General features: G+C 48.5%; 1 long non-coding RNA gene across 1 annotated transcript; it reads left to right on the forward strand.

The window, feature by feature from the left end:
• The first annotated feature begins 114 nt into the window (after window positions 1-114).
• Window positions 115-21,160, forward strand: LOC121354521. Its single transcript, XR_005955293.1, has 3 exons — window positions 115-204; window positions 1,897-2,022; window positions 21,067-21,160. It is a non-coding gene; the product is annotated as an uncharacterized LOC121354521 (long non-coding RNA).
• The last annotated feature ends 1,993 nt before the right edge of the window (window positions 21,161-23,153 follow it).

Consider the following 23,153-nt stretch of genomic DNA (forward strand, 5'->3'; position numbering starts at 1 on the left):
TCCCCCTGCGAAACTTACGTGCGGCTCGGCAATGTCGCTACGTCACCTGCGTAACTCGGCACGAGAATAGCGTAGGCAGCAGCGGGCGGCGCGTCGTGAGGGGAGATGGCGGGACGGAGGCTCCCTCACGGCACCGCCGGGCCGAGGCCTCCGGGAACGGGCTGGGCCGAGGCAACCGGGCCCCCAGGCCGCCGGGATGAGGAGGTGAGCACTGCCCCGGTGCTGGGGCTTTCAGTAGAGCTGAGCTGATGTCTGTCTGGGCATCATGCCTGCAACCTCCTATGTATGTGTTGCTGCTGCTCCATCCCCTCCCTGGCGTTCCTCCTCATGGTGCCGTTATTTCTTTGTTCCCCAACACTTTTATGGGTCTGTATTGTGTTTCCACTCTGCCCCAACAGCACAGTGCCTGCCGTCCCACAGCTCCTCTGCCCTGCCTCACACCAAAGTTTCTCTAAAGGCTCACATCCATCAACCCAGTCACTGTCTGAAGCTAATAACCAACTCTAATCTCTAATATACTTTTTTTTTTTTTTTTTTGGAAAATTTCGTTAGACCTGCCCACATCCCTGAGGCCGTCTCAGGTGCTGGGCGCAGGCCTGGGAATGCCCTTTGCTGCCTGGTGCATCCATCACAGAGATGCTTTAGTGAGCAAGAAGGGAGGTTTCCCTTTTTAATGAAAGGGAGTTTTTCTGGGCTTCTTTAGAAATCACAGGAACTTTCACTCAGAGACTGACAAAATTTGCAAGAGTTTGACAACTGTACGCCGCAGCGCGTTGGCTGAGGCAGCCGATAATTTCCTTACTCAGTTCTGTGTTGTGAGCGATTGTCATCTCCTCAGACTCTGACAAAGCAAGCAGTAAAGGAGATAGATCAATGCAAGGCTTTTTTGCTGATTTTTCTTTCTTTTTAGGATGGTATTTAGTCAGCAGCCATGTCATGGATTCATGTCTGGCCCTCATGGCTCATTGGCTGCCCATCAGGTTCCCTTTCTTCCTGGCATTGCCATAAAGGATTTCCTCATTTATTTATGCATTCTCTTCCTCTGAAATTATTCCTCAGAGCTTTGAGGTGCCAAGATGGGCAGGCCAGGCAGATGATGGTGGCTGGAATTGCTGGTGAAGGAGAGAGTGAGAAAAAACCCTTCTCACCTGACACCTGATGGTGACCAGGGGCATGACTGGCTTTGTGAGCCTAAAGCAGTAACGTAATGATCTTTAAGAACAGAACTGTGAAGACAAACTGGAGGCCTTTCTGCCTTCCCCATTCTTTACCAGATCCTTCAAGCAGTTCTTTATCCTCAAATGCCTTCCTGCCATAGCAGCCCTTCACAGAGTGATCATCTTCTCCTCTCAGACCCTGTTCAGCCCACCAGAGTTGCTTGGTTAATGTGTAACCCGCTCTTTTCCTTTGCTCAGGTGGTCTTTGGGTTTTTTCATTTGAACAGATTGAATCATTTCCCCTTCAGTGCTTTTCTGGCTGATGTTTGCTCTGTGTTTATGAAATCTCTCTGGTTTCACACTCCCTGGGGGAGAGGCCTGCGAGGCTCTCGTGGTTACAAACAGCCCTCCAGCCCAAGCAGGCAGAGACAACAGAGTACATACCTGCCCCAAAACCCTGCTGCAATGAGGGCTTCACCTGTGGGACCAGGGGTATTTATAGCCTTGTCACAGAACATCATAATTAGATGTGCCCATGGGGCAGCCTCAACCCAGAGCGTTGTCACTGCTCAGGGACCCCATTATTAGTCCCATGTCAGGGTGTGGCTGTGAGCAGCAATCTGACACTGCAATAGTTTGGGGAGTTCAGGCACAATTCACAATTGGGGAGATTAGTTTGTCAGCTGATGCTGATGCAGTTGCTGTCCTGAAGACTAAAGTTTGGGGTTTTTTTCTGCAGATGCAGTTTCCACATCAATGCAATGGATGCTGCTGAGGAAGAACCACCTCAGTCTGATCTTTGTAAAGTGCTGGTGTTCAGCCTCCATGGACAGTTCTGGCAGTGCACTTGAATAAGGCTGCAAAGGTAATTGTATGATTCATTTTACAATCTGCCAACAAAAATAAGAGGTTTATTCTCTCAGAGAACCTGTTCAGTTAAAGAGCTAAACACCCATTTCTTGGTCAACATTTATTTTTTAAGCCAATGGAGATCTAGATTTGCCTCAAAGAGCAAAATTAGAGGTGAAACGGTTGGCTGAGAGCTCAAGTCCAGCTCCTTATTGCCTGCCCTTGAGCCACCCAATGAATTCCAGTTAGAGGTAACAGAGAGGGACACAGGGCTGTTGGATTCATATGAGCTACCTCAGACTGAGTAAAAAGTATTGATTAAATATCTGTTTAATTACGGAAATAGCAAGCTGATTGCCTCTGGGTCACTGCTGTGTGTCATTTCAAAGAGTTGAAACTGATCTCAATGAATTTTCACTGGGATACTTTTATTAAAAGCATGGGAAGAGAAGGGTAAGATTTAAAAGATTTTTTTAGAATGCAAAGAGTTAAAATTTAATGTCAACAGTTTTCCTTCATTTCTGTTCCCTGGTGTTATGAAGTTCTTGTATAAGAAATCTTTTTCTTGACAGCTTTTTGGTGTAAGCTGCTTGCGACTTGGGGGAGTGGCAGAAGGACAGTGGTTTTAATCAGTGTTCAGTTATTGGAAATGGAACTTGTTCCCTTTAGGGAAAAAAAAAAAAAGAGAGAAAAGGTGGGGAAAAAGAGAAAAGGTGGAAAACTCCCCTTTTTCTTCAGGAAGCAGACAAAGGATGTGATTCTGGCTTGTTTGAAGATTAGCTATGGAGAGTTGCACAGTGGCACCTGTTCTCAGGCCGCTCAGAACTGACAGACCTGTCAGTGTGAGCTTTTGACTTCACTGAATTTGCTTTTCAGACTTGAAACTTGCCTTGGTTTGGAGAAATGAGGGTTTGCCAGACCCTCCTTAGGCAGGAGGCAAGAGGGAAGGAAATGAGGGTGAGCACATTAGGGAGGGGTGAAAGCCAAAGCTTCTAGCTCCCAAAGGAGATCTGGAAACCTGTTTTTCTTACTCTGAACTCACAACCTTGAAGCAATTGACTTTACTCCTTATTGAGTTGAGTTCCCATATTCAAATGAGCTCATTCCCTGTGGGCTGCTTTGCCCAGTTAAACTCTAGGCCAGTGCATAACACAGGGAGGGGAGGAGCCTTCCCAAAGTATGAATTCCTTTGTTGTTGTTAGGATGGGTCATGTGTGTCTGCAGTGCCTGGGATGGAATCTCTAGCTGGTGCCAATGAACACTGGGCAGGACCCAGGGCACAATTTGGATGGCAGGTCCTTGCAGCCCTCTTAGCTCCTGTCCTGTCCAACACTCCCGATGTACTGTCCCTTACTTCTGCCTTCCCCAGCACCCTGGAGTCAGTTACTCAGGTTTTGTGTGTCCAGCTCACTCCTCTGTGTGTCATCATACCTTGCTATCAGACTGCCTTTGCTCACAGGCCTCATTTAATCCGAGCTGGGCACTCTTTCCAGAACCACACATCACTCCATGTACATGGAATCAGTGCCTACCTGTGACATTCCACAGAGCCAGCAGCAGAACACATGGGGTGGGTGGTTGCTACCAGTGTGGCTTCACTGGGGGAGGAGAAGAAAAAAATTGAAGGTAGGTTTTTTGGCTGGATCCTAATAAAGGCCTGGAAAATTCACAAAGTTTCTGCTGAGCCATGCAGATGAGCAGAGGGGCTCTAATTAAAATACACACTCGGTGTTGTTCTCAGAAACTGGGCAACATTCCCCGTCTGAGCTCTGCCAGCAGATCTCAGTCCTGGACTTCAGCACCCACTGCTGCTCTGCTCTGTGAGACACCCACTCAGCTTGGCCAGCACAGCTCAATCTCAATCAGAAACATCTCGTGCTGTTCCAATTCTGGGCCCTTTATGAGCAGAAAATGCCATCTCTCTACTAAATTGTGCCAAATTGCTTAGTTTTGGCTGCAGTACTCATTCTCACTTGTCACCTAATGGGATACCTGGGGACTTCCATCTACACTGTCAGCAACAGAGGAAGACTCATGTGCACGCCCAGCCCCCTGCTAAGCCCCTGGTTATATAGTGATGTGTTAATAACAAACACTCTTTCATGTCTTGGCAGTTGCAAACCTCTCCTCAGTAGAGCAGTGCTTCAGAAGTAGAATGGCATGGGAAATATGCAAGTCCCAGTTTTAAATAATTAGTATCAGCTTCTCTGGCAACTCTGTTCCCAGAATGAGAGTTGGGAAGAGTCTGAAGCTGCCAGATGCCACTTGTGTGGATGTTATGCAGAATCTGAACCACATTGGAGAGATTTGCTGTTGCAAAAGTATTTCTGCACAGAGAATGTCTTTCCCTCCCTCCCAGGTTATGAATCTGCCTTCCTTGGAGACCTTGCCACCTCCCAGTTTTTGACAGCTCAGCAGTGGGAAGCAGAACTGTTTCCATTTTGCCTGAGACACCAGGGCTAGAGCTGGCATCATCCATGTCCAAATTTATGCCTTTCTTTCAATTGGAGCCAAATTGCTGGATTTTGCAGTGCTGGTTGCTCACACCCTGTGATGACCAGCCTGACTTCCAGAAAATCCACAGGAACTGGAGCAGGTGTGAGCCACCACCTGTGCTGGTGAACACCCCAAGCAATCAGAGGTGGTGGCAGTGACTGCTGAGCTGCTTGTTTCTGGAGCAAATGGTTCAGATCAGTGAAGATGGAACAACTAAAATTTGTGGGAAGAAGGTTAGGAAATCATCCTCAGGAAGTGAGAAACTTTGGTAGGAAGGTGTTTTGACTGCATTTCCAGTCTTGCTCCTGTGTGACTCCAGCTACAACGCTGTCAGCAGCTGAGATCTGCAACGAAACCCGTGTTTATCTGTCAGGTGTGGCCCTGTAAACATGAGAGTGATTAGGTGTGTTACAGGTTGTAGGCACACAGTTTGTGGTAATGGGAGTGGGGCTGTGGCCCAGCCTCATCCCCAGTGGGCACAGCTGTGAGCAGCACTGACAGCAGTGAGCCATGGAGTGCCTAGGGGCACTGAGCAACCCCCAAAGGGAGCAGAGGGCACACAGGGGCAGTGCATCAACATGAGGGGTATAAGAGGTTGGGCTAAAGAACAAAAAGATGCTTGCAGTCTTCTGGAGTGATATGATGTTACTCTGTATGGGCTGATGCCTGAAGCCCTCTGATGTGATATGGTGTTACTCTGTATGGGTTGAAGCTTCCTGAAATTGTATAACTCGTGCCTGTCTCAACTGTGATGTATGCTGCCACAAGAGGTGTGTTGTTCAGAAGAAAGGATGGGTATATGTGAGCAGAGCAATGCTTGAAGTGTTTTTGTGTATTCTCAACTTGGCAAGGTAGAAGATGGATGACAGATGCTCAGTCTTATCTCTGGGAAGGAGCTCTGAGATCCAAACTCGAATTATTCTGCAGTACTCTACATCCATCCAATTTGCATGCCCATTGGTGACTGTTCTGTGGGTTGTATCTCATTGTAAATACTTTGGATTCTGTATTATGGTTGTTATAATTTATATTCACATCATTTCAGCACTAACAGCAGTGCCAGCGTTGTTGGGAGTGAATGTGCCTTGAAATGTTTGGTGCCTACTGAACCTGATCTAATTCTTGTGATACAAAGGGCATTGCTAAAACCTCATCATGTACCTCAGACTAACAAACTGGTGTAGTACAACCCCACCAGCAAAATTACATGCCAAAAGGGCAACCTTTATTTCTGTTACTGATGTAAAAAACTCCCAAAAGCTGGATCCTTGAGAAGCCTTTGATTTGCACTCTTTAAGGCTGTGGTTTGTGAAAAATGCATATTATATGATTGGCTCTTTGCAAATATTGAAATGAATACTAGATGTGTTATGTTGGAAAGTTATGCTGTGCTAATATTTTTAAGTAGAGCTGTATTAATCTCCTTTAAGTAGTGTGGTAAATATAGTTTATAGGCTATAGCATAATATTAAAATAGAAACTATGTGATGGAAGATACTTTTTGTAACTAGCTCAAGGAATGGAAAAGATAATCAGGAAATTCTTTGCGTAGAGAACAGCAACAAGACACCAAGATCCCAAGAGAAGAATTATTGCTTCCTTATCGGGAAAACCTAGATTGATTTACAAGATGAGGGGGGGAAGCTGAAATTAAGCAGAAACACCCTTGGTTTGAAAGGAATGTTAGAATCATATGTGAGATATATGAATATGCAATAGGCTATTGCTTTTAAGGGTTAATCCTTTGTTAGCAAAACATGCTTTGTGGCAGAATGCAAAGCAATTCTTTGCTTTTTTATTGTCTTTTATTGTCCTAACTTTGATTGTCCAAATTCTTACTGTAATTTTTATTACTATTTTCATTACTATTTCTACTACTGTTAAACTTCTGAAATTTTAACACAAGTGAATGGTGTTTTTCACAAGTTGAAGCCCTTGCTGTAGCAGGATTATGGAAGAAGGATTTAGACAGGCCTGGAAAGGTGAGAAGAGAGAAGCCAAGTGTTTGCTGTGCTGTAGGGTCTTTCAGCTTGCAGAGCTGTATCTGGGGGCTTCTGAGGGCACTTTGGAAGGCACAGGACCGCCTCAGATTTCCATGAGCAGGGGAGAGGGAAAGGAGAGGGCTGAAAGCCCCACAGTTTTACCAGCAAATATGCACTTGAGCTATCAGTGTGAACATAACCTGTTTCTGTTCCTCACTTGGTGTGTGTCCTATGCATGTCTGGAATAGACAAGTCTTGGTGCCCCCTGTTGACAGAGTGACTAAATTATTCTTTCTCTGCTTAAAAAGGCAAAAAGCCCACAAGTTTCTCTCCCAATTCAGTACAAAAGACATCCCATAGGACTTTTGGGACTTCATCTCAGATCTGGGGCTGTCCGATTGGACAGAGGCCAAGAGGTCCCACCTAGGTAATTCACTAGAAAAGGAAGAGAACAAAGGAAAGAATCACTTTTGTGGGGTGTTTTAGCAGGAGCAAGAGCCTCTTGCCCCTGGCTCAGTTTTTCTCTGTAAGAGCTTTGTAATTTTGCCTTTTATTAAACCTTTTCCAGTTTCCAACACTACCTCAGTGTTGCTAATCCTGTTAATTTTATGCTGTTCAGGGTAGCTGAGCTATCTCAGCTGTGGTGGGTTTCTGTGAGAGCTCCTAAGACCTGGCTGGAAGAGAATCGCATCACCTGGGTTGTGTGCATGGGGCTATGTGTCCATGGGGACTGCTTCTCTCCCACTGGCTCAGCTCCCATTTTGCCACTCCAGTCACCCACAGCCCTGTGGGAGAATCACTCAGGGTGGGGACAGTGTGAGGTGACATCAGCTGCTCATCCTTGGGGATCCTGCCTTACAGATCATGTCACTCCCCACAGAGCAGCACCGGGGCCACCTCTGTTCCACCCTCCTGATCCCTGTCTCTTCCTTAGCATCTTCCAGGCTGTGCTGCAGCTCCAGGACCTGCAGAATGTGCAGTCAGGTGCACGGTCCTGCTCTCTCAGGGGTGGCTGATCCAGATAGGATGTGCCTTATACAACAGGGCATATTTTAACATGCCAGCTGAAGCTCTGAATCAGACTTTGCAGTGAATGTCTGTATTGGTCTTCTGAGAGGCAGTTGTTTGAGAATGTCACCACCGAGACTGCCAAACCTACTTGTATATTTCATAGTTCATACTGTAACTGCTCACACACCCCCCTGGGTTGTTAACAGACACAGCTCATAAATAGCAGTGGCTGGCAAAGCTGTCGGCTCTAGATCTGTCCACAGAGGTTTGGGCCACAGAATTTGCTGTGACAAAGGTGTCCCTGGTATTTTCCTTCTGTGTGAATACAGGAAGCGTAGGGCATGGAGTGCTTGGTGTTAAATGAGACCAAAGGTAGTGATTGTGGCTGCACATGGAACCACATTGTTTAAGTAGGTAAAAGAGGTCTCCAACCTCTTTCATAAAGAGACAACAATCAGAGAAATAGAAAAATGGTTGAGAAAAGTGATGCACAGTCAGAACACCCAGAAAATCTTTTCTAAAATAAAGAGGGGATGGAGGAGCAAAGGGGTGCTAAAACTGGTTGTGTGGGGAAGGGCTTGAAAAGGTTTCAAAGAAAGTGTCTTATGATCCTGAAATAAAGCTGTAAGACATTGGAAAACCACAGAAATCCAGAGCACAATAAGTCCTTTTATAAGTATTTGAAGTCTGTTTTTTCTTATGTGTGTGTATAGATATTGCTGAGGCTTTGTGAGCATGAAATTCCTTTTGCCTTTGTAGTTCTGTGGCACTTATAAGTCTTGTGAGGATGTCTTGCCTCTAGGCTGGGCATCACGCATGACAAGGAGAAATACTAACCAAAAGAGATCAAAGGGAAACCCAGGTAGTTCCTAGGGAAGTTGCTGGGTGATCAGCCAGCTCAGGCCCCAGAGACTGCCTTTTGCAAGTCTGCATGTGATTTACTGTCTCCATTCTGTGAGCTCAGCCTGTGCTTTGTTAGTGCTGCAGGACTGAGTGCTTCCCTGCAGCATCCTCAGGCTGTTTGGGCTGAGGGGGATGGTGGATCTCCCTGCCTCAGAGCACAGCACATCTCGAATAGAAATGGCTTTTGGGCACTGATGGGGACAAGGGGCTAAAGAGAAGAGAGAAGGCACTGAAAGCCCCTCCATGGTGGACATACTGAGAAAGACTCTGCCTCCTTCATCTTCACAAAAGTACAGAAGAAAACAAACTGATGCTTCTCTACTGCTGCTGCTCTCTGGATTTCAGAAATTACTATTGTGACATTTCCCTTCTCAGAAGTGGCCAAGACAGAATGTCACTTTATTCCTCCTCCTTTTCCCCTAGCTGAAACATCCTGCTGCAGACCTCAGTAGCAAGTGACTACTCCATCTGCTGTCTGGAGGAGGTCATTCATCTCCAAAGGAAACAACAGACTTTTCAGTGACTTCCTCCTGAGGAATCAGCTGCTGACAGAACACTCTCCTTCGCCAAACTCAGGCTTACAGGGACAGTTTTGGCTGCTTGTTAACTTCAAAAACTGTATAGTATAAAAATAGGAAAGAACAATCTGTTGATCTGGACCAGCTTCTGTACAAGGAAGAGTTGACTGAAAAGGAACCCTTCAACTCCAGAGCATTGCTGTAGAGGACTGTGAAATCCTCTGTACTAGAGGGTGAGCAGGGAGGGATGGCTTTCCCTTTCCCAGGTATCTCACTGTTCCAGAGGTGGGACAGTGGCCTGTGGGAGTCTGCACATGCTGTGACTGCCTTGTGGCCTACTCTAGAGGGGAGAGGTGTTACTGAGCTTGGTTTTCACTTCAAGTGGAGTGCTAAGGTGCCAAATATGGAGGTGTGTGAGGAAGCCTTTCCCAAACAAAGCTTCCTTACAGGAAAAGAACTGATAATCTTAGGAGTCTGCTACAGATTTAGCACTTAGCTGGCAGTTGAAGGTGAGAAAGACAGGTCTGGGCAGCTGCACAGGACACGGGGCTGGGAAAGGGCACAGCTATGCCCTGAGCACCTGATGAGTAGGCTTTGAGATTATCCAAAGAACTGTGCTAGCAGATGAGGAACAGGAGCCCGTGGACAGCTAGTTTTTCAGCCTGCTCCTGTCTCTGTCGAGACACAGGTGCTGAGATGCTTCTCACTGCTGGGCTCTTGAGCTTCCAGCTGGGCACCTGTCCAGCTATCCATCACTCCTTGGATCTGGTCCATGGGAAGCCAAATGTGATCTGAGGGTTGCCACTGTGGTGGAGATATCGAACAGACACCTGGCATTTAATACAAACTGCGGGAAACTTGGGCTGAAAATAGAACTGGGCAGTGCCTTGAGTGCTTTGAGTCTGTGCTGGGGCTTCTGCCTGGGCTCATGGCCCTGTGATCAGTTCAAGGCAGAACCAGCTGTTTGGGTGTAACTGTAGAAAAATTGATGTGGGGCAGCTCAGAACCTCAGGTGAATTGGAAGCCTGTGCAGGTATTTTCTTTTTTCCCCAGGACTTGATCATATGAGAAACAATGGAGTGAGTGCTTCTGCACTTTGTGGTACAACTGACAGATAGTGCAGGGGAGGTGAGACTGGCTTTGTTTTCAGCTGTGAAACCCAGGAAGGGATAAATTTTTGTGAATTAATTAATCTGGAGAAAAGGCAGTTTAACTATGCGACAAAAGATTCATTTCCACCCACTTCCCAGCTGGCAGCTTAGCCATGGACTGTCAGATTTCCATCAGCCTCCAACATTCTCACTAAAATAGCAATTTTTGCTTGGCAGGCCAAAGAGTAACAGTTGTGAGCCCTGTGCTGCTCATGGGAAACAGGTAAGGGAGGCAGGACAAGGTTCTGCCCTGCTCCAGGCAGGGCTGGTTCGTGCTGCATGGCCCATTCAGCAGATGCTATGAGCAGGAGCTGAACTTGAATCCCTCTGAGCAGGAATTTAGGTTCTTTTCCTAGGCTAGCAGGTCTCAGGGAGTCTTCTTCTGTCCTTATTGTGAAATGGGGGAGTGACACCATCCTTCAGCCCAAGGAAAGCATTTTTCATATGGGTTATTCAGTGTCTCATTAGCACAGCAATCAGAGAGAAGTGGGAGTCAGTGCAGTGCCCAGTGACAATCTCTGACAAAGAAACTGAAACATCTCAAGACAGAAGCTGAGGAAGATCATAACCACAAAGCCATCAGTCTGCTAACAAGAGCTGGGGGAGTAAGCCTCAGATGAAATCCTGGTTTGTAATAGCACTCAGCAGATACCTGCTGAATTCCTGAGGTTTGGACTCGGCCTGGGAAATGTGTGTGCTGTCAGTTCAGATGCTGTTGGGATGTAAAAACTCCAGCTTCCTTCTAAATATTTGCAATCCTCTAGTCAGCCCTACCAAAGAGACATTTACATCCACATGACACACCCACAGCAGGCCTTGTCCCTCAGTGAGAGAGCTGACCGTGTCACCTGTTGCCAGTAAATGGAGTGCCAGCAGAGCAGTGGCTTCCCTGGGCTTGTCACTGCTATCAACAGAGTAAAGATGTCTCTAAATAGCACAGGAATGTTTAGCATATTGTGGTCTCATGTGAAAAGTTCAAGCTGTGTTTCAAGGACAGAAGGTCTTTTAAGAAGGAAGAGATCAAATCCCCAAGGAGCAGTTGTAAAATGCCACTGTGAGTACCCCCCAAATGCCTTCAGCATATTCTGCTGAAGTGACATGCTGCAGCTTGTGTCTGTGTGAGGGGAAAAGGACACAAGGGTACAGAGTTGGGACCCTGAGCAACCTTACACATCATAAATACCACAAAGCAATGGCAAAACGAGATCTTTGTTCCATGTAAAAGAAAACACAGAAAAAGAGGGCATCAGCCAGACTTTGGGTGTAGTTAGCAGGAATCTGAGAACAAACTGTGCAAGACACATTTACAGTTGTGAATGCTTGCTACTCTGTCGAGATTGAGGGCTCCTGAGAAGTCTGAGTGCCTGCAGAGATTTAAACAAATAAGCTACTGCAGCCCCTCTAAAGACTGACCTGGGAGTTGCACAGTGGGAGACTCAACTGGGTGTTTCTGGGAAGGGAAAGAAGTTGGAAGGACAAAGCAAGGAGAAGGACCTGTGTATCTCAGACAAGACTGACCTAAGCCCAGTGAATCTAGATCTGTTCATCCCTCAGCTGCCTAAAAGCAGAAAATGCTTTTTAAAATTCCTTTAGTTGGTTCTGGCATTTTGATTTTCATCTGCAATGTCACCCTGGAGGCATAAACTACAGACTCCAGTCCCTGCTAAGCTGAGGCTCTGCAAGTGTCCTCACATTACTGGGATTCACTTCTTTGCTGGAGTAACAGCTGGTGTGAGCTTGGGAGGAGCTGTGGGCAGTGCAGTGGGAGAGGTGGGTTTGGAGCCTGCCCAGGGCAAAGTGAGTGAGGAGGTGTTGAGCACTGGCAGGGCTTCAGCCCTCAGGAGAGCTCTGTCAGGACAGTGTCACTGTCACCCTCCTGAAGTTAATGCCATGGTGGTGCCAGTCCAGCAGCTGGGGTGACCACAAATAGAGTGCAGACAGAGTGAACAGTAGGGAGCTTTTGGGGCTGCCAGAGCTGGATGTGGCACCCTGGCACAATGTTTGAACCCAGGGTGAGTGTATATGTTCAGTGCTGGAGCCAGGGGCATGGGGACCTTGCCCATGTCTGCTTTGGATTTGATCTGTTCCTTACTAGAGCACCAAAAGGGGAATTTCCTCACTTTGATGTCTGCACACCCTGAAGCTGGTGCTCTCAATGTTACCACAGCCAGCAGTGGTGGAAAACCCAAAACAAAGCAGAGAAGTGCTAAGAAAAAACAAATCCTCTATCACCAGCACACAAAAGACCACATGGAACTACCACCAAGAGGTCCTGCCAGTGTTACACTGCTCTTTGTTGGCAGGTTGGACCCAGCAGAATCCATTAAGCAGGTCAATTCTTGCTTGTATGTTTCCCTGAGACTAAAAATATACACACTCACTGCAGGTGTAGGACAAATGAGACTTAGGGGACAGGGATATGTGCAGGGATGTGCTCAGCAGCAGCAGGAGGAACACAGACCTGCTGCCTGCCATGGAGCATAGTCCCAGCCCTGTTACAACCCCACATAAGCCACCCTCCTGTCACTACAGGGCTGCTTGCACTCACCCATCTGATCTCCCACACAGCACACATAGTTTTCCCAATGGCACCAAAAGAAGTAACAACCTTCCCAAGCCTGGAGAAAATCCCTTTGGTGCCAAATCCACTGAGATCAGGGAAAAATCAAGGCTGGTGTTGCAAGGGTTATCTTGGTTGGGCAGATCTGTCAGGACATGTAACGTGGTGTGAGAGAAATGACATTTATTTCTACTGTCTGAGATGGATGTGGCAGGAAGGAATATTGCAAAAACTCATTTCCCAGCAGCAGGTGCTGGTGCATGAGCCAGGGCAGGGCCTTGAGGGCACATCTGGCCAGATGCTGTGAGTGTCCACATTGGGGAGGGCAGGGCTGGGACATGTCACAGTGCTGCTGCTTCTTGCTCAGAAAGAGCCCTGGGCTTCTCATTTACTTTTGGACTGAATGAAATGTTCTGGTCAATTGAAATCCCATTTTATTTCATTTATCATTTATTCTGCTGACTTTATTCCAGGAGCTGCAGTGTGGTGCTAAATGTCCTGTGGGTGTAGCTGGGTCTGGCTCTGACACTGGTGCCTCCTGGAGTCCCTTGCCCTGAGGAAGGGCAGGAGTGTTTCCAGTTTTCAATGTTTTCATGGCAGCCAGGAAGCCTTTGCTTCCTGGGAGTGCTGGGAAGGCTGCCTTCTCCAGCACATTGCTCTCCTGACAGGGTGGAAGCACTCAGCCAGGCCTTGCATCTCAGCCTCTTCTCTGTGTCTAATGAAAGGGCTGAAGCCCTTTCTGGATCTCCTGGGGATGGGACATCTTTTTTTCACCCTCTTGGAAAGTAAAATGGCAGCTGTGGATCAGCTTTATTTATTCTGTCTATGCAATGTATCTGTATTCATGAAGGTCCTTTATTCAAATCCTGGGCTCCCAGTTCGAGGAGCAGTAACTTGCCCTTTAAAATGATAATAATCCCAAGCAAACTCCCTACAGAGACAAAATTTGTCATTGCTTTGCCTTTGGCTTTACAAATATCTTGTGTTTCTCCTCCTAATGTGCTGTGCTAATGGGTCTGGAGTGAGGTCCAGGGCAGGCGGGTCTGCAGTGTGGGCACAGAGATGCCCAGAGCACAGTGCCCAGGGCAGTGTGGGACAGGAGCAGCTGCTGAGAGAGGCTGTACAAAACCTCTGTGAAGGTGGTGCGAGAACAGACCGGTGAGGGTTTGGCTGCTTGACACCCTGAGGTGCAGCCAGACCTCACGTGCTGAGCACTGTGTCCAAGAGAGGAATAATCGCTTTATTCCACACTCTTCTGGTACATGCCAAACTGACAGGCCCTCAGCAAAGCTTCTGTGAACCTCCTCACTTTTATCTAAAGTGCTCAGCATTGCTGGCAAGCTGCAGGTAGGCAAAGACTTCTCTCTGCTCATCAGAATCCCTCAAGGCGCGCAGAAGTCGCTGCTGGTTTGGGTGGTGCCGGGGTTAGCCCTGGGTGGGCGGTACTGACCTCCCGTGTACCGGGCCGGGCAGCCCGGAGTGCTGCGGCTGCCGGCGCCGGGGGTGCCCCGGTGCCGCGGGAGAGGGCGCTGCGGGCCCGCGCTGCGCAGCCCGGCCTGGGCACGGGGAACAGCCGGGAAACCGAGCGCTGCGATCGCAGCCCTCGGCAGGGAAATGCTGCTGGAAACTTTACCCAAGCCAGCCCCGACAGGGGAGGGGCAGATCTCACTGTGCGCTTGTGAACTGTATTGTATTAGTGCAGGGGTCTCTCTGCCTAGAAGGGTGTTGTAATGGATTAATGCACTTTCGAGTTCACCAGAAAGGATAGTGGGGTTTGATTCATACCATCAGATATTTTCCCCCCTTCTTGTTCTGTTTTGGTTGTGCCCGCAAAATATCCAGTCCTGAAGGCTGTTGCTAGAAAGGGATGTTAGAAGTGGTCCAAATGTACATCAGAAAAGGTATGTCGTGTCACAGGCATCCGTTCTCTTCCCATTTCCATGGAAACATGGACTTCGGTGGTGTCAGGCGGAGCAGCCTGGCAGGATGTAGTGGACTCTCTCCAGGAGCAGTTGCTGGCAGCAGCACACAGAAATGTGCCTTGGTCTCTTCAGGTTTGGAAAGACCAGGTAGTCCGGTCCTTTAGAGTAACAGCACCTGATAGATCGCGTCAGAAACAACAGCTGGGACAAACATTTAACTCCCTACTTCCCCCTTCCCACCCTACCCTTCCACATCCCAGTGCCCCGTCCAGTCCCGCGGAGAACACTGCACACCACAGGCTCCGGTTTTTAATTTCCTGGGGGGCACAAGGGGAGGAGAGCACATCTTGTGGCGGCTGACAGGCTTTTTGTTCTGCGCCAGTCCTTTTATTAACCCCCCGCTAGATCATTCGCTGTCTGTGCTGAGCTGCCCCCGCTGTGATGGTGATGAGAGTGTTTGTAGCAGCAGGGCTGCCGGGGGGGATTACGGGGATCCCGCGGACCGGAGCGAGGGGCCGGGCACCGGGACACAGATTGCTGCCGCAGCCTCGCCTCCATCTGCCCTCTCTCCGCTCGAGACACCTCTCATGGTCCCCGCGGCGACAGCAGTTGTGTGTCTGATCCCGCCGTGACCATCCCGCACCTCCCGTGTCCCACCTGGGAAGGGGGTGGCGGCCGGCAGTCCGGCGGGGGGGCCTGTTGCACATGGACAGGGATAAATAGGGTGGGGGCCACAGCAAGAGCAGCATCTGCTATCCCACACCCTGCCATCCCACAGCCTCACCCACCCCCTTGGATTCATTGTAGATTTTAGGCAAAAGCAAGTGTTTCCACTCAATAATCTTGCCTGATTCCCCTTCTGTATTTAGGGCCTCAATTCCGTAAAACATTTATCCCAGACATGGGACTGCACAATTTATGGGAGGAATTGAGATCTTTCTGAACAGTTGTTTCCTTTTCCTTTTGGATCAGACTGCTGTTGGTGGTTGATTATTCAAACAAATTAATTTGGGATGCACACACAAGTCCTAATTAGCTGCAATTATTCACTTATTTCCCCCCTGCTTCCCTCCTACATCGCCAGAAATTAAAAAAATATCACCCTAACACAGTGTGCCCTGCAATAATTATCCCCCAGGCCAGTCTTGAACCTCTCAATCTACGATCAATACCTTCATCTGTCAGCCACAATTAATTAAACACAATCCCACTTTCAGGGCTTTGATTCATATCGCCCCAGAACATCTTCCTGGGTATTATAATCCAGACTGATGCTAATGCTGTCCTCAAGTGGAAGGGAGGGGCTGACTGAGATATCAAGCCCCAATTTCATTAAAAGCCAAGCAATAGAAGGGCTCTCGTTTTGAGGTGAGTGATGAATAGGTGGGACTGTGTTCTCTAGAGCCCTGCTGCTTCCCAGGGGAGTGACACTGCTGGAATGAGACTGGGGCAAGGCTGTTGCTCTGGGTGGGGAAGGGAAGCTGAGTTAGGCCAGCATGATGGTTTTGTTGTCTGTTCTGTCTATGTACTATTCTACAGAGTCTTCTTTTTTTGGCCTGAGTAAGTGTTTGCAATTTTGGAATTTGATACGTTTCTGAGCAGTAATTCAATATTCAAAGGCTGTTTAGAGCTTCCCGACAATGGTCTGTGGTGGTCCAAGCCAGAGCTCCAGAGATGCTATAACAAAGCTCTTAAAACAGTAAAATTGTTTTACTTGAGATTCTTCTGGTGCTTTTAATAACCCTCTGTTCTACACATGGAGTGGTAAAAGCAAAGAGGGATGTAGGGCCAAGCCACATAAGGACAGGATCCAAGATTCATGGCTCCCTCCCCTCTCTGCTGTCTCCCTCAGATGGGCAAGGAGGTCAGACCTAAAAGGGGTGATTTGAATCTGTTCCAGGTCTTAAACCTGAGAGCCCATTCCCTTTTTGCTGATGCTGGCCGTGTGTCTCAGCCAGCATCCTCTTCCAGGATTGCAGCCTTCACATTCCTTTTCACTCGGATTCACAGTCAGGCGCTCTCTTTCCCGGATGCCTGTTCCTTGCACCTTCACCCTCAGGATTTCAAAAGCCTCAGATCCAACATCCAGGAGTCTGAGGGCAGCTCCTGTTTTCCACAAAGGGCAGGCAGCTCAGCAAATCTTCAGACAATAAGAGAGAATTATTTCCAACTTCGATCCACCTGGAATAAAGTGGAGTTGATGATGTTGTAGGGAGTCGTGACCCCAGGACTGGGAACAGCAAATCTAACTATGTTTGAGCTCTCCAGTAGCCCTCAGTGTCCAGTTTCATCAGCACAACTGTCTGGGGGTTTCCAGGACATCTTCCAAGTGATAGATGTGTTTTGTTTTCTGCCCTTGTAGGACAAATGACTTTGGAGCCATAATCAAAGGGGAGTAGGCAGGCACTGTAGGTCAGCTCAGGATTTGTGCTGGCTCTGTTGGAGGAGAGCCCAGTGTTTGCACAGAACAAGCAGGAGCCTGTTTCCAGGGCTGGAAATGTTACACTTGGCCATCCCAGCAAAATTTACACCTCAAGGATACATAATGGAGGCAGGAAGGTATGGAAAACCTTCCGCTCTGCCCATGTCCAGGTTCAGCAGGGACAAGAGGGGCCCAGACCTGCGGCAGCCTTGCGTGAGGGAGCTGCTGAGGAAACCAAAGCCTTCACTTGAATTTGGGAGTTCATTCCAGTTCAGTGAGGCAAGGGATACTTCCATGCCTGCTCTCCACACAGGGGTCTGCTGTTTGAGCCTGTTGCATCCAGGAATGATTAAAGCTGGAATGTTTCCTAGGGAAATTCTGTAAGTTCGATAGGACATTCAGTTAGGGAAGGGGAATGAGAGCACGTGGTGTGCTGGTCACTGACTCTGCCTCTGACAGACCTCACTGAGAACTCACAATGGCTTTGCAGGGAGGAACAATGACCATGTGAAATTTGGAAAATAAATAATTAGTTGGGATTTTGCTGCCTGTTTTTTCCCAAAGCCCTGTACCCGCCTTCGGTGATGTTCAGAAAGCTGTTGCTTTATCTGCACTTTAAGCTTCAGCTTGTAAATAGCAAAATCCCTATGATCAGAATGATTTTAGATACAGTGAAGCCCAAAAAATGCCAATTTCTCTGCTATCCACCGAAGAAAATGGAGTGATGGGTTTGTAATACAGCAATAAACCACAGTGCCTTTGTGGGTGCAAACTGTTAGCCTGAGGTTCCCTGCAAGACAGAGGAACAAAGGCCACTTCTCTTTCATCAGCCACTTGAGCAGTACAGACCCCCCACCACCCTCCCCGAATGAAAGGTTTCGCTGGTGTCTTTATTGCCAGGAGAAAATGAAAATTATATGCAAAATATAGACGAGAAAATTCGTATCTCTGCGTTTGAGTGCTGTGCTGGGTATGACATCACTGGGAGCCAATCAGCAAACTCCCTTTGTGTCTGGCTTTCTAATAAAAGCCACTTCATCAGAGTAATTTGCAGTAATAATTTATTCACCTTCTAGGAACGGCACCACCTGACTCCCTGAGCAGCCAGGGAGAATGAGTGAGCAAAGGTCCTGAGCCCCAGATGTGGCTGTGCCCTGGGTGGGCACAGCTCCAGCTCTGCCTTGATAAGAGTTACTTTCAAATTGCAGATAATAGAAGTGATCACATGTGTTCATTAATTACCCCATGGCTGAGCACCCCTAAAGCTTCTCAGTGCTGCAGGTGCCCAGAGCAGGGGATGCTTCCCAGCAGGAAAAACATCTCTGGGGTTGGAAGTGTTGCACTGGGGCCACATAACAGGGCTCTGCAGTCCTGGGCAGGGTGGGAGGGGAGTGTCTCCCGTTGCTCTGCAGGGGAGACGAGGGGCTGCTTTGCATGGACTCAGGGAAGAATTTGGCCTTTTGAATTTGGGGTTTGCCTGGGTGAGGGGCAGGGAAGCCTGTGCTGGAGGCACAGAGAGAAACTGAGGCACCACAGCAGTGTGTGCAGTTCAGATGCCTGCTGCTGTGCAGGGGAATGTCATGGATATGGCCATGGAGATGGCTTCTGGCACTAGTGTCACTCAGTGCAGCTCACAGGAACCTTCTTTGCAGGCTGGGATAGCTCAGAGCACCTTGGTGGCATGCAGCCTTCCAGGCAATGAGTAATAGCTCTGTGAACGAGGACAGACCCCACAAAAAAGAGCAGCAGGCTGTGGGATCTCTCCCCGAATCCCAAGAAAATGTTGCTTCAAGCAGCACTCTGGGGCTGAGTAATCTGGTTGTGCAGGAGACATGTGGGCTGCTCGTCCCACATGTCTCTAGTAGGAGCTTCACTGTGCCAGTATGTTGTGTGGGAGGCTCTTCCAGAGCTGTGTGTAATTGCTACATTGGATGTATATTCTGGTGGTGTAAACTCCCCTAATCAGATTCTGCACATACAATGCTGGATTTGGAAACAGAGCACTGAACAGAGACCAGCCCATGAAGACAACCAAAACAAGAGATCACTTCTACCCTGAATGATTCATTCTGTTTTACAACGAGCAAAAGCAGCAGAGCAGATGTCCTGAGCTGGCCTGAGGAAGCCCAGGCAGACACACCAATACAACCATCAGCACACGGGTAATGGAGATCTCAACTGAAGATGCAGCCAGGCAAAAACCCATCAGTTGTTTGGGGGTCTTCATTCTCATTGTGTGCAACAGCAGCCCTCCTCTCTGGCTGAGTTGTCAGCATTGTATCTATGCAGCCTTTGGAGATTTTGAAAGAAAAAAAAAAAAGCAAGTAATTCAACCAGTGGAGTTAATTTGCTCTGTAAATCCTGCTGTGAGTGCATCCAAGCAGGCTTTGTGTCAGAGGTTTCTCTGGTAGCTCCCTTGCCCATGTGTGCATTGATCCTGGAGAGCAGGACAGCTCCTGGTGATGAATAACCCACCTCTCAGCTCTTCCCTAGGGAAGTGCTCAGCCAGCATTCCATACAGTGCTCATAGGGTCCATTATGGATCACCTTGGAGGAGCTGCTTGAGGAGGTACAACCTTGTTAGAGCTTCTTGAGAGACTCACAAGGATCAGATCCTGTGCCTGTATGGCTGTTGGTGTGCTGGGAAGTACGAGAAGCCACAAGTAGTGGAAAGGAGGATTAGTGGTGAAGATGTGCTTCCCTGGAATTCCCAAATAAATCTAGATATGCTCTACTTGGATGTGTTACTCTCCATGTGATAGCAAGCCTGAGGGGCACTAAATGTCTACAGTAAGAGTGGGAGGTGCATGGCCCCTTTCTGAATCCAGACTTTCCAGGTTTGCCATTCCAGTCTCTCACTGGAGTTGTTTCCTTGGGTTTCTCCAGGATCACCTGCAGCAACCAGGAGACCCTGGCTGCAGCCCCTTGTGGGTGCCACAGGCTAGCAGTGAGGGGTATCCCTGCCAGTGATCCCTAGGATAGCTTCCCACCAGCCCTGATTGTGCTGTGACACCTACTCATGCTCATTTGGGACTTTGAACACTGGAAGTGATATTCCAGGTGCAAGGCAGACCCTGGCCCCTACTCCCATACTGTAAAGCAACACTGAGGGGCTTTGGGAAGTGTTTTCCTGTTTGGATTTCACCCATTTACTTGGTTAGGTTGAAGAAGAGATAACTGGGGAGGGGGAGGTGGTGCTGCCCCCAGCCTCTGTCTGTAGGACCCTTTTAAGCCTTGTTTATTGATTTACTTTGAAACGACATCCTTGGCTCAAATGAGTGCAATCAGAGGTGGCAGAACTCCAGAGCAGAAGAGTTTATAACATATTTTCTAGGAATTGCATGTCATATCTGAAGGGAAAATGGAAGGGTAACATAAACACACACAAAGCCTGAGGATGATGTCTATTACTGTGTGGAGACAGTGGTCTCAGAGCCTGGAGTGATCTGATGAAGTCTGGTAGTGGAAATTTGGGCTAAGCTGTGCTTTGCAGGCTGGATTCTTTTATAAATGAAGCTGTGTAAAAGAAATTCTGGATTGCTGGGTCAGGTAAACAACAAGGCAGGCAGCCTGCTGAGACCAGGCCACTTTGTCCTGACTAACTGCATTTCATGGAGCCTGGCTTTTGGATAACCTCTGCCGGTCACCCTGGCACCAGCTCGCTGAACTTTGCCTCTGGGGTTGCACCAGACAGTGATGTTAAGGCTCCTCACCCCATCACAGCACCACAGCAGGTCTGTATATCTTGCTTCCATCAGGGATCATGTACTTTAAACCTGAAAGCAGTTTGCCTTTGTTCTGAACAGACAGAAACATAATGCTTGGACTGTTTAAGTGCCTCACCCTCTCTTCTCCACTGACTTGGCCAGGCATTTCCAGGTTTTAAGACTGACATTATTAGCCTCAGATTAGGCAGCAGCAAAATTGCTTAAACCTAGCTTAGCGGCCAGAATAGGCCCTGTAATGCAGCCCTTTTGTCCTTGGACCATTGTCCCAGTGGTCTGTTCCCAGCCCCCCTTCCTCTAGCTCTGCCTGGGGCTTGCTGGACTTGCTAAGAGCCTCTCTGCAGCTAGGAATGGATCTGCTTTTTTTCAGGATCTCTTTGTTGTCTTGAGCTCTCAGGGTGGCTGCCTAACACCTGCAACACTCCCACATCCCTGTGTAAATTGCCTGCATCCCTCACTGACAAATGAGAGGCCATTGCCAGCAACAAGGTAACCTGGCATTCCCTTCGAGCTGCCTTCTGCTTCCCAGCCAGCTCCAGGTGAGTGGGTGAGCTCAGCCCTGGCTTGTGCCCAGCTGGCTCTGTAATCTGGGGTCAATTGAGCCTTTCAGGATCCCACTGCTCCTGCCCCTGCAATCACAGACACGAGCTCTGGCTCTTCCAGCACCTGGGAAGCAGCTGAATAATGCTGGGTAGGCTCAGCTTCCCACAAAACTCCCTGCCAGCTGCAGCTGTGGGCTTGTCTTTTCCAATCTATGGCTACCACTAGCACACTGACATCACAGTTTGCTTTCTCTTCAGGTCTGGTAGTGACAAGTCTACCTGTTGGTGGAGAGGGGGGTTTGTTATTCCCCTCTGCCCAGTTGCCCCTGCCTTGAAGGATGTGGGGCTGTGCCTTGCCCTGCTTGACAATCCTCAGGTACTGTCAGCTACTTCACCTGCTCCATCCTTGGCTATTTGCCCAGCCCTCCTATCTTCCTGCTCTGTGTTCCCTCTCGGGGTGACCTTATTTACAAATTTTGCATATTTAATATCCTGCTGATGACTCACAGAGTGATCCCTTTCCTTCTAAACTGTCCTGCACTGTCCAAATTAATTCATGTTCTGCTTTCTGACAGCCCTTCCTGGACACCTACATCCTGCCTTCAGCTCAGGAGTTTTAAATCTCCTCATGCTTGCTCTTCCTGCTCCTTTCTTGATGTCTCTTTCTCACCATCCACTCACCCCCTCCATTCTCTTTGACTTGACCTTTCTCTAAATACCCATATCTGGGCTCTGCTGAAAGCTGGATGGTTCTGCTCAAAGGTTATCTCTGAAATCCAACTCGTCCTCCCTGTGCACCCAGCTGAAATCCCTTTGGAATGCCCAGGTTTTCGAAGCAATCAGATTTCTGCCACACTTATCAGTGCTGTGCAGAGTCCCACACACCTTATCATTGGGATTTTCCTGGGAGCCTCTGGCAGTGCTGTGTTAAAGGGTTCTGTGAGAGAGTCTCACCCAACCTGTCACCATCTCCCTCACACTCCCTGTGAAGTGCCTGTGCCTTCTGCAGGCAGCCTGTCCTCCTGGCCCTGCTCCATCCAACCATCAGCTGGATTTTCCACTGCAGACATGCCGAGTTTTCCTGCCAGCCATGCCAGTTCCCGTCTGCTACCGTGTGCTTTTCCCAGGTTACTCCCTCTGCAGCAGAGGAGCAACCTGTAACCACTGACAAAGCCTTTTTTCCTTCTTCTGGATCCCTGCTAAAATCTCCTGGGCTGCCCTGCTACTGCTACCCAGTGTCTGCCTTCATGTTTGTGCTCCTTTGCCTGTGTATGTCTCTTTGTGTCCCCTGAGTGTGTCCTTGGGATGTGGGCATACTTCTGAGCGTGGGACTGTCCCTCTGTGCCATCAGCAAGATGAAACCATCATACAGCCCATAATGAGGGAGGAAAGTGTAATCATGGAAGCCTAAATGATGAAGTCAGGTCATTTAGGTTTCTGAAGCAGCAAACACCAGGCTGGTTTCAGGGCTTGCAAATCTCCGGATTCCCAGGCCCATTGTCGTGGTGTTGCCTCTGTCAAGCACAGCAACTCTGGCTCTCCTCCCACAGATTATCTGGGCATGCAAATGACCTCAGACAGATACACTGTCATTTTCTCATGCTGTGATTTTCCTTACACCCCCCTGCGGGACTTGACAATAAAATTACCCCTCTTGTTCCTTTCCCACAGACAATCTTGCAGCGTGTCAGTCAGCATCGTGAGCAGTCCCCCATCCATTGCTCCTGGGACCTGGGGGGTGATTTGGAAAGGATCTGCTGGGCTGTCACTCACCTCCATCTGCCTTCAGGAGAAGGATTCTGGGTTCCATGCTGTTTCCTCTTGTGCCTGCGTGGCTCTTTGATCACAATTGGCTTCTCAGGCCTGCAGAATCACAGCTGCCCTGTAAGGTTTGCCCGTAATCCTGCTGACATGT

Source organism: Pyrgilauda ruficollis, unplaced genomic scaffold, assembly GCF_017590135.1.
Source record: "Pyrgilauda ruficollis isolate IOZ18807 unplaced genomic scaffold, ASM1759013v1 scaffold23, whole genome shotgun sequence".
In the NCBI taxonomy this organism is placed as follows: Eukaryota; Metazoa; Chordata; class Aves; order Passeriformes; family Passeridae; genus Pyrgilauda; species Pyrgilauda ruficollis.